This window comes from Ipomoea nil, unplaced genomic scaffold (genome assembly GCF_001879475.1).
Source record: "Ipomoea nil cultivar Tokyo-kokei standard unplaced genomic scaffold, Asagao_1.1 scaffold2928, whole genome shotgun sequence".
In the NCBI taxonomy this organism is placed as follows: Eukaryota; Viridiplantae; Streptophyta; class Magnoliopsida; order Solanales; family Convolvulaceae; genus Ipomoea; species Ipomoea nil.
Genome location: NW_017619356.1, coordinates 1,298,761 through 1,309,672, shown reverse-complemented (window position 1 = coordinate 1,309,672; position 10,912 = coordinate 1,298,761).

Sequence of the window (10,912 nt, the reverse complement as noted above, 5' to 3'; positions counted from 1 at the left end):
ATTTGATTTGATTTATAATTAAAATTACATGGATTTATAAAGTAATGTGAATACACTAAATGTTTTCACACTTTGGAGGGAACAAAATTTCCCTAATCATTTTGCTTTAATATTTAAAAACATAATAAGCCTCAATTAAGGTTATATCATTGATATATGTCCCTCTTTTTGTATGCAAATAAATGTGTACATTCTACTTTAAATATTGTACATTTCAATGTTATTAGACAAAACTACCCTTGCACCGTTATAACACCGTTAGTTTTTAATTCTAACATTAATAACACATCATTATTACCATACACTTAATATATATATATATATATATATATATATATATATATAAACACAAAAATGTCATTTTCCCGCTCATTGTAGACAAAAAAATTAGTTTGAATTTGAAATCAGTCAACATAACAATACAATACTTAACTAAATTAACAAATTAAGATTGCATATGATTAGGCTTATTCAAAGTCTATATATTTAGTATATTCATAACCTTAATTAATTTGTATTATTATTATTATGTTTGCACGTAATATATGTATTATTCTCATTGTAGACAAAAAATGGTAATAATGGTAATAGGATTAAATAATAAAATTTAGTTTGAATTTGAAATCAGTCAACATTACATTATAATATTTTAATCAGATTCTAATGTTGATCTATTAGCTGATGTGCACATGCCTGAATTTTTAAATGGGATCAAGTGTTCTGGTGTGCCTAATCATGAACTCAGGCTGAAAGTAGGTACTCCGGTTATGCTCTTGAGAAATATTGATCACTCAGTTAGTTTGTGTAATGTGACAATGATGGTTATTACTAAACTTGGAAATCATGTTTTAGAGGCAATGGTATTATCTGGAAGTAGTGCAGGTCATAAAATCTTGATACCAAGAATGTCATTAACTCCTTCAGATTTAAGACTGTCTTTTAAATTTCAAAGAAGACAATTCCCTCTAATCGTCTCTTACGCAATGACGATTAACAATAGTCAAGGTCAATCACTTTCTCACGTAGGCCTCTTTTTGAAAAGACCAGTATTTAGTCATGGAAAATTATATGTTGCTATTTCAAGAGTCACCAACCCAAAAGGTTTGAAGATTTTGATTTGTGATAAGAAGAACATCCAAAATAATTCTACAGCAAATACTGTATACAAAGAGGTTTTCAAAATTTGTAACACTTTATTATAATACTTAATCATGGTTTCTTTCATACACTTCTACAATGATTTTCCATTTTTTAAATTTCTCCCTTAATTCACCATATCATAATCGTTGTGGTGCATGGGTAAGACACTAGTATATACTTTATGTTAGCTTATTATACATATCATATTTAATTATTTTTTACCGGTAGCTGATTTGGTCACCTTCTCCACCGGAGAAGATAACCGAACGGTTGTCTTCTCCGGTAGTTTAGTTTTTTTTTTTTTTTTTAATTCGCCGGAAAACGTCGCCGGAATTTGTTGACCGGTTATTCTAGGTGAAAAAACCTGTTATTAGACTTATTTGACTCAAAGTAACAAGTTGAAGGGCCTAATTGCACGTTTTAAAAGTTGAAGGGCCTAATTGCTCTTTTGCCTATAGTTCAAGGGTCTATTTGATCATTTTCCCTAGTTTATAAATTAATTTTGTTTCTCAACTTCAAGTTATTAGTTAATTATTTTTAAATCATGTACTTATATATGTTACCATTATTGTCTTATTTAATTTATTTATTTTAATTTTGAAGTTTATTGAAATACATGAAATATGTTAAGGGTATTAAAGTAAAAAAAAAAAAAATTAGTATAACATAAAATATAATCCCTAAACCAAATATGTTTATATTACATAACTCAGTTTTAATCAAACACGTGAACTAACATTCTCAATAATTTAACATTCTTAGCAATCTAACATTCCTTGAACCAATAATAAATTAAAATTTGTGTTGAAACGGAAAACTACAAAATGTGTTAAAACTTAAATATCAAAGCAACGTCATTTTGATTTAGGGTCCAAGATAAAAATTTTCCCTTTTTAAAATTGGATGATCCAATTATATTTTGTAAATAGTTTCAGTGGCTAATTTGACATTTATTTATGTTATTTTATTTTATTAAAATAAAAACTAAAATCTTTAATTTATCAAAGCAACATTTTAATCATTTGATAATTCATAATTATTTTCAATTAGTACTTTTTAACTATTAAATAACAACAATTGGTATTACTATAGTCTCAATTTTTATTTTTTTTTTTACCAGGACTATGTGGTCCAATGGTACCCGGGTTGGACTTCCATTAGGAAGGTTGTGAGTTCAAGTCTCAGTGATACTACAATGTAATAGAGCTAGTAGCATTAAAAAAAAAATAGTCTCAGTTTTTTATTTATAAAAAAAAAAAACTTAATTTCAACATGTTCGTGTAAGAAAAATAATAACAATGTAGGACAATTAAAACGTTGTTCGTGTAAGAAAAATAATAACAATGTAGGACAATTAAAACGTTAAGAACCTTAATTAAGCATTTCATAAAACATTATGGTCCTGTTTGATAACATAGTTAGCTTATTAGTTAATTTTAACTTATTTGATCACTATTAACTGTTTTGACTTGGTTAAACAATCAATATGAATGTTTGATTAATTAACTTTTTATAATAGTTTATTGCTCCAAAATGCTAAAATTCAAAAAGTTACTCAAAGCAATTTTCTCAATCTATTTTTTGAGTAAGTCATTCTGCATGTAATCAGCTATCAACTATCAGCTAACAACTAATTTACCAAACACTTTTCTACAATCAATTAATGCTATCAACCGGGACAGAGCCAGAAATTCGATTGAGGGGGGGGGGTGGGGGCAAACAGTACAGACGGATTCAGAAAAATTTTTCAGTAAATGTAAAACATTAAAACAAAAAAATAATTTAAAAATAAATAAATAAATTACTTAAGAAATATAGTTGTAAATATTGTTGGATATGGACGAAAAATAAAACAATCGAAACTTTATAAAAATATTCATAACAAAATATGAAACATAATTAATAAAATAATTTGAATAGAAAACACATTATAAATTACACATCTTATTATTAATATAAAAGAATGTTATATATATGTGTGTATGCGTGCGTGTGTGTGTGTGTATTAAATATTAGAAAAGCTATTAAAAAAGAATTGTAAAACTATGTTGAGGCTAAGATTGGAACCCTTGATCTCATTATTACTAAAAATGTGCTCTACCACCTAATCTAACTCACTTTTTGTTAATATTTTATAATTTTTTTTATACTAATACTAAAACATGTACTATATATACATATATACATACAAAGACTATATATGGAGTAAGGATGGGGTGAGGGGGGACAGTCGCCCCCCTGCCCCCATTTGCCTCCGTCCCTGCTATCAACTAGTTAAATTCACTAACAGCTCGTTTGGTTCGCTGGAAAATATTTGAAAGGAAATGGAATTGAAATTCCATGGAAAATAAATTCCAAGAAAACAGATTCCATTGTTTGGTTGGTGGAAAAGAAATTACTGGGAATATGAATTCCATTGTTTGGTTGAGTTTGAAAGGGTAAGGAATAATGAGTATAATGACAAATATAACCCTACACAATAATAATAATAATATAATAATAATAAGAGTAATTAATAAAGAATGATGAGGATAAAATTGTCATATTAATTTTTCATGGAAAAGGTTTTCCATGGAAAACAAAATACCTAGCATAAGCTAGGAATTTGTTTTCATTGTTCTTAAGGAAAACTTTTTCCAATGGAAAAAGTTTTCCATCCAACCAAACAATATAAAACATCATTTTCCTTCACTTTTAGGAAAACATTTTCCATGGAAAATGTTTTCCATCCAACCAAACACCCCCTAATTCAATCGATTAACAACTAACAGCTAATTGCTATTTACCAAACACCTCTGTATATTATTTAACTTTTCAATTATGGGATGAAATAGAATAAAATTGGTAAATGACAACTTTTCAAATAGTAATTTGGTAAAACAGTGGTTAGTAAACAACGAATCACATGAAATGCATTTACTATCACCAATTCATCATTAGTCAAATATGATGTTACTCGGTTAATATGGAAGATAATAACTATTTCACGTGTAAGGTTAGTTAAGATGTATTATTCGCTGGACAATAATTAGAGTAAATACCCAAAATAGTCCCTCGACTATAGCTAAATTCATAAATTGATTCTCAACTTTCAATTTCAACCAATTAAGTCCTTAACTTTGTAATTTTAACACAATTTGGTCCTCTGTCTATTTGACCGTTTGTTGACTGTGATTTTTGAGGATATATATGTAATTTTATGGTCCATCGTCAGGTTTTTAAGATTCCAGTTGCATTTTCAGACCGCACTGTTACATTTGAATCCACTGCCGAAAGCAATCTACCAAATCCGGTCGCCTTTCTTCATCCTCCCTTTGGATTCAACGTAGTTGAGTTCGTACCAGAGCGAAGAAGACGACGTGTTTCCGAACCGGTGCAACGTCATCCTGGAGGCCTCCACATGCTCCGACGAGAGCTGAAGGTCTTCTGGAGATCGTCGATCACGGTCAACAAATAGTCAAATAGATGGAGGACCAAATCGTGTCAAAATTGCAAAGTTAAGGACTTAATTGGTTAAAATTGAAAATCGATGACCAATTTGTGAATTTAGCTATAGTCGAGGGATCATTTTAGGTATTTACTCCCATAATTATTGTGACTCAAATTTATAAATTGTTGAATAAGATTATTATAAATTAATAAAATGAAATAAAGTACTAATTGTCAAAAAAGCTGGTTAAATTTTAATGGCAAAGGTATGATACGCCGAAAAAGAAAGTGTAACAGAATCCATGGCTGTAGACATCCCATCAAAGGTTACCCCTCATCTGCAACCCTACACTCTCCCCACCATTATTTGTAAAATACTGATCCCAGAAAATCAGATCAAGATCTTCTACTACCACCACCACCACCACCACCTACCTACTAGATTTGTCCTTTGAAAACAAAAATTCATTTATCAAAACATCCATTTTTATCCTTTTTTTTCTTTTTAAAAAAAAAATTCACCCCGACACTTGACTATACACTTCTTTGTACAAGGATCTAATCTCAATTTTGCTTGGGAAGCCTAACTCCATATTGTTCGAACATCGAACTCCATTTTTGTCTCAAAAAGCAAACTTTAACCGGGCGTTTGGTTGGAAGGAAGTTTTTATGAAGAAAATGAATTGTAATTCGATGGAAAAAGAATAAAATAAGAAAGAAGAAATAGAATTATTGGAATGATAAGGAAATACATGATATAAAAACTAAAATGTCATTGTGCAATAATAATAGTAATAGTGACATTCCATCTATTTTCCTTTCTCATATCTATTAAATTGCAATTCATGGGGTACCCCATGAATTGCAATTCAACAAAGTGAAGGAATTGTAATTCGGCAAAATTGCAATTCTCTTCAACCAAACAATGTAATTCACCTTGTACATTGAATTTCAATTCCTTTACAACCAAATTACAGTGTACCAAATGGGCCATAAGTCCAACATATAAGGGATGCTTGGCGGATTTAACTAGTTGATAACATTAGCTGGTTGACTCTGTTTGGCAAAGCTTATTTAGAAGCTTATAGCTTATTTTAAACTACTAATAAGCTATAAGTTCTGTTTGATAATGTTTTCAAAATAAGCTAGTAGCTTAAAAAAGGAATTTATTTTGAAAAGCTACCTTAAGTAGCGTTTCAAAAATAAGCTAGGAGCTTCCTAACTTTTTTTTCCATCTTTATCCTTATTATTTTAAATAAATGACATCTTTTATATTTCTCCATTAAAACCCTTTTGGTATTTTTTCTCTTCTCCTATATTTTTATTCATCATCTTCCACAACTCTTCACCGCTCAGCAACTCCTTAAAGTTCTAACTCCAATCGTCCGTTTATAAACAAATGACATCATTTATCCTTACCAATTAAAACTTTTTTCTTTTTGTTTTAATTTAATATATATCTCATCTATATTATAAAAACAAAAACTTTTTTTTATATAAATTAAATATATCTCATATATTTAATAGTATAAAAACAATATAATAATCATATCATTTAAATTTTATGAAAATGTCTTTTTTAGTCTTTTTATCAGTTTATCAGAAAACTAATTTTACTAAACACTTTAAGCATAATCAGCTAGTTTAACACTCTTCAATTTTCAGCTACCTTTTCAGCTAGGTTGTAGAAAGTGTTTGGTAAATTAGTTATTTGTTGTTAGCTGATTAAATACAAAATGACTTTCTCAAAAAGCCTTTTGAATTCTAGCATTTTTGAGCAATAAGTTATTACCAAAAAAAAAAAAAAAAAACTAATTAATCAAACACTAATATTGATTGTTTAACTAAGTCAAACAACTAATAGTCGTCAAATAAGTCAAAATTGGTTGATATGCTAACTATTTTACCAAACGGAACTATAAGCCAAATTATATCGTAGATCATGGTCCACTATTCACATTGTGGACTCTGGTTCAAACTATACACATACATTTAAAATATCATTTACTTTGAGTTAACGAATTTTATGTACATAATTTGTTAACTAAATTTACATAATAATTAAATATACAAAATATGTTACCTGAAAATTACATAATATGTTAATTATATGTATAATAATGAAGAACAACTAAAATGCTCGATCATAATGAACTATTGTCTATGATATAAGAATTGATATCTTACCCCAAAAAGGTTGAACCTCCAACCCTAAAAACGGAGGACTATAGTTGATTTCTCGAAAGAATTGATATCTCATTCACTAGACATGGGACATTTCTTTACTCATTTAATATAAATAGGCAATTTTTTTTACCAATTTAATATAACTTGACACAGTCAAAAAGGTTATTGTGTTTACTAATTAGAAATATTTTTATATTTATGGAAAAAAAAGTAAAGATTAAGATGATTTTAAGTAGTGATGGTAAGATTGAAATATACAAATTTTAATTTACTTCTTTAATTGTCCTAATTCAATTTTTTTTATCATTCAAATCTTTTTTTTTTTTTTTTTTTGTCATTGAAATGTTAATATGCTTTAGTAATATTGTAAAACCTAATAGTGATAAACGTTTTTTTCTAGACAAATTTTTAATTATTATTTAGAGATTGCTTATATTCTTTAATTTCTTTTTGACTCACGCCTTTTAATTTGTAACGTTAACTTTTTTGTTTTACTGCATGACTGTTATTTTTTTCGTTTTTGATCATTTGAACGCTAATTTGGTAAAAAAGTCATTGAAATTCGTAAAGGCGTTGATATTTAAAAATTGTAATTATTTACCAGGACTATGTGGTCCAATGGTACCTGGGTTGGATTTTCATTTGGAAGATTATAAGTTCGAGTCTCAGTGGAGGTGTTATTAGATTAAGAAAGTATATGAATAGATACTACATTGTCATAGAGCTAGTAGCATTCAAAAAAAGAATTGTAACTATTTTGTCCATTTGAGATTCTAAATAAATTTCTAAACCAAAAAAAAAAAATCCAATTTTATACAATATATCTATTATAGGGTGTGAATGAAATGACGCACGTTTATTTCAATTTAACCAAATTATACTCAACATAAACATGCCAAAGACTTTGTGGTTAAGAGACATGAAGTGACTTTTTCAAATGGGAGGTCATAGGCTTTAGTACTTTGAGAAAGTATACATGCACAGAGTAAATTGTGGAACGTAGTCCAGACTATATATAAATATTTAAAATATTATTTATTTGCAGTTAACGAATTATGTACATTATTTGTTAACTAAATTTACAAATTAAACTAATTGAATGTACTTAATATTTTAGCTAAAAGTGTAACGTTTTCTCTGATTACTATTATTATAACATTAGTATAAGTTATGATAATATTAAGTATTTGATATGTGGTACAACACTAATAACCTAATAATGGCTAGACTACCATTATGATTAGGAGTCTAGTTAGGATTTAGGAGACCTAAAGGCATACAACCACAATGATGGCCAGTGGTTATATAAGGTCACTAGTCCTCTCACTCCTCACACTACATACCTCATTCACCGTCTAGAGAGAGCTGAATAAAGTGAAAGACAAAATACTCATGTTATCTCTGCAGCAGCCCGGATCGTTCAACCATCATCATCACAGGAACTAATGGCTGGAGGTTAGTACGATCCCGTGTCACATAGTATGATGCATGTGATATATTTTAGTCTAACAGTTGGTATCAGTTGCCTGTATAATCACTGCCTGGTTCTTTTTAATTGCATATAATATTTGCATATGTTATATACATATTTGCATAATTGAGATTACATATGTGAATGTTTTTGAGTCTGCAATTATATTGTCTGGGTTGCTGGAATATTAAGTTTTTATTCCGTATTAAGAAACAAAAAAAAAAAAAAAAATCTTCATTCGGTTTTGGTTGAAAATCCCTCAGATAACTGTATATACCAGAAGGTGAGTGGGAGTAAAATTTACTTTCTTGTTTTATATGTGGATGACATCTTAATTACTTGCCACTAATGATAAGGGGATGCTTCGTGATGTGAAACAATTTCTTTCTAAGAACTTTGATATGAAGGGTATGGGTGATGCTTCTTATGTTATTGACATTAAAATTCATAGAGATAGGTCCCGGGGTATACTGAGTTTATCTCAAGAAACGTATATAAACAAAGTTTTAGAAAGATTTCATATGCAAAATTGTTCACCAAACACTGCTCTCATAGCTAAGGGGGGTAAATTCAGTTTGGACCAATGTCCGAAAAATGATTTGGAGAAAGAATCCATGGAGAACATCCCTTATGCTGCAACAGTTGGATGTCTTGGATATATTCAAGTCTGTACGAGGCCGGATATTGCTTTTGCGGTTGGAATGCTAGGGCGTTACCCGCACAATCCGGGGTTAGACCATTGGAGAGCTGTAAATAGCGTTCTAAGGTATCTAAAATGAACCAAAGATTACAAGCTTGGGTTTAGGCAAACGGATAATTTAGATGTTGTCGGTTATTCAGACGCGGACTTCGCTGGCTGTGTTGATTCTCGAAAATCAACTTCAGGGTGCGTCTTTATTATGACCGGTGGGGCTATCTCATGGAGAAGTGTTAAAACAGTCCTTAATAGCTACTTCTACCATGGAAGCCGAGTTCGTTTCCTGTTTCGAGGCTACTTCACAGGGTGTGTAACACCCCATTTTTTTCTAAATCTTAATTACAATTCTAATCCATAATTAACATAACTTAGCAGCGGATAAATAACTTATTAAGAAAGCTAGTGGGAGTGTCACCGCCACAATCACCATTCCATGGCGATTGCATAGGCTAAGGATAGAACTAGAAAATAAATAACTAACTAACAATCCATCAAACTTAAATAAAGCATAAGGGGGATAAACACACCCCGTAGTCTACATTATCAAACGTCATCAACAACATAAGTCTAAATTCCGATAAATAACATCACAATCAAAACATTAAGAGTTTAGACTTCTATAACTACTAGACTAGTCTAACTCGTTCACTTCTCAACGCTGGGCCCACCTGAAAGGGGTTTTACAAACAACACATAGACAAATAGGAAAACACCCGTTAACACGAAGCTAAGTATAACCACACTCAACCTTGTAAAGTACTATAGAATATACTTTGGAAAACATTTGATCCCATTCATAAACAACAATCTCATCTCATAGACAACTATAATCACGCCACATACTTTCTATATACTTGCATCCTATAATATCAACCGTCATGCTTCAAAACAAAAGACTTAACAACATATATTTTTCAACATGTAAACGTCACAACAAACACATCAAGCAACTCATGCTTTCAAGTAATATCATGCTAATAAACCTTACGAAAGTTATCTTTATGCTCTCAAGTTCTCATCATGTAAACTGGATATACAAGACTTCAAATGTAACTAAACAATCATGCTCGATGTACAACCTTAAATCAACATTCTCATTATGCAATCTTAAGCAATACTATACTCATATGCAATCTCGTGCAATACTATAAATATACTCATATGCAATCTCGTGCAATACTATACGCATATGTAATCTTGTGCAATACTATAAATATACTCATATGCAATCTCGTGCAATACTATAAATATATTCATATGCAAACTCGTCCAATGCTATAAATATACGCATATGCAATCTCGTGCAATACTATAAATATACTCATATGCAATCTCGTGCAATGCTATAAATATATACATACACTCGTTTGTAAAATAGAATACTTTCTGTGGAGGTCTCATTGAGTCATAAATGACTTGCTTTCTTTCTCTTGAGTCTCTTGACTCGATATCTTTCTTGCTCAAACTTTCTCATACTTCTCATTTCTCTTCTTGTGCGAGGCAGGTACTCCGCCGCAGCGAAGCCCTAGCGTACGGTGCAATCTCGTGCATCCGCCACATCCGTAACTACGGAACCTCTTACTCGTGGGGAGGTAGGTCTTCACGTGAATGGACCTAACCTGCTTGACAATCTAACCAGCCACATACTCAACTCGCCTACAAAACCACTCTCTTGGTTTTATATCTTTCTTTCTTGCTTTCTCTGTGGAATCAGGTATCGTACTTTTAGTGTGCACACCCCCTAACCAGGACTCTAAGCCTGGCGGGCAGTCTCCAACCTCGTAACGTGGGAATACGCCAAGTTACATATACTTGGACCCGCAATGTCCATTTCTTTCTTCCCGAGAGGACGTAGTCCAAACAGATCCTCCAAAACCTCACTTATATAGATAGACAATATACATCCCTCATGCACCAAAGTTAAGCATGTCACTTCTCAACAAATTCTCAATGCAAAAAAATAAAGACTTTCCACATACTCATGAATT